The sequence below is a fragment of the Nothoprocta perdicaria genome, unplaced genomic scaffold (assembly GCF_003342845.1).
Source record: "Nothoprocta perdicaria isolate Ctin4 unplaced genomic scaffold, notPer1 scaffold_172, whole genome shotgun sequence".
NCBI classification, from domain to species: Eukaryota; Metazoa; Chordata; class Aves; order Tinamiformes; family Tinamidae; genus Nothoprocta; species Nothoprocta perdicaria.
Window position 1 is genome coordinate 673,324 of NW_020454894.1, and position 1,235 is coordinate 674,558.

Here is a 1,235-nt window from a genome sequence, read left to right on the forward strand (position 1 = left end):
TATATATATATATATATACACATGCAGATACACACACTTTATACATACAGAGGAACACACACTAAATAAACATAAACATCCATCTCCATACATATATATATACACAGTATGCATAACTACGTAAAACCTGCGCGTATCTCAATGTATGCTGTGATTATACATATATCAGACACATGTATGTACATATACATATACATAACCTCCGTACACATATATATATATACGTATGTGTTTCTGTGTGTGTGCAGCCCAGAGCACAACTGCAGCGAGCCCGGAGCTTGTTCCGCCTCACGCAGGTTGGGACTTCCTTCCTCGCTTCTTTTCTTTCCCTTTCCCTCTATTATTATTTTGTTTTAGCGATTTGCCATATTTGCTGATATTTTAATTAATCGCTGGAAATCGAAGTCCGAGCGCTGCTACCAGGAGACCCCCCGAGCCACCTCCAAGGGGTGAGAAGGGAAGGAAAAAAAAAATAGATGTGTTAGAAAGCAATCTATTTTGCTGGTGTTGGGGGTTAATGACTATTGCCAAAGATAAGTGAATTATCAAAGCTGTTGCTCTACCCGATCTCAAAATCCATTACATTGCTGGCCGTCTAATTAAATACGTAAGTATAATAAAATCATATTTTATGACTATTTGAGGGTAATGAGATTAGTCTTTAGAAGCGATCGCCACATATTAAAGATGCCACTGTCTATAGAATGTTAATAACCTTAAATCAAAGTGTATGGAAACTCTTTCCGATAAATTAAAGGGAAGGTCCCGAGCCGGGGAGCGGCTGCAGGACACGCTCCGAGCTGCCACTTTCTGCGCAGGGTGCCCCAAAACTGCGCGGCCCGGCGGGGCTGCGCCCCTCGCAAGCGGCAAAAAGGAATAAACTGCGTCTCAAAAACAGGGCGAAAGCGGCGAGCGCTGCCAGCGCCGCAACCCCCTTCCGAAAGCGCCCCGGACAGCGCCGAAGTTGCCGCTTGCCCGCGCTAACGAAAGCGTAATGCCGAAAATCATTTACAGTATCTTTAATTCAGATTACACGCGCCAAGGCGATTTAAATCTGATTACCAAATTAGAAGGTTTTAAAACAAATCCTTTTAAATCTGATACTGTTGACTAAAGAGGGAAAAAAAAAGTTCCCTAAGCCCATCGCATAAGGTAACGATCCTGCCCCAGAAAGAAAGGGACTTTTAAACCTTTTGGACAACAAATGCAGCTGCCCCACTATTTTGGACGATATT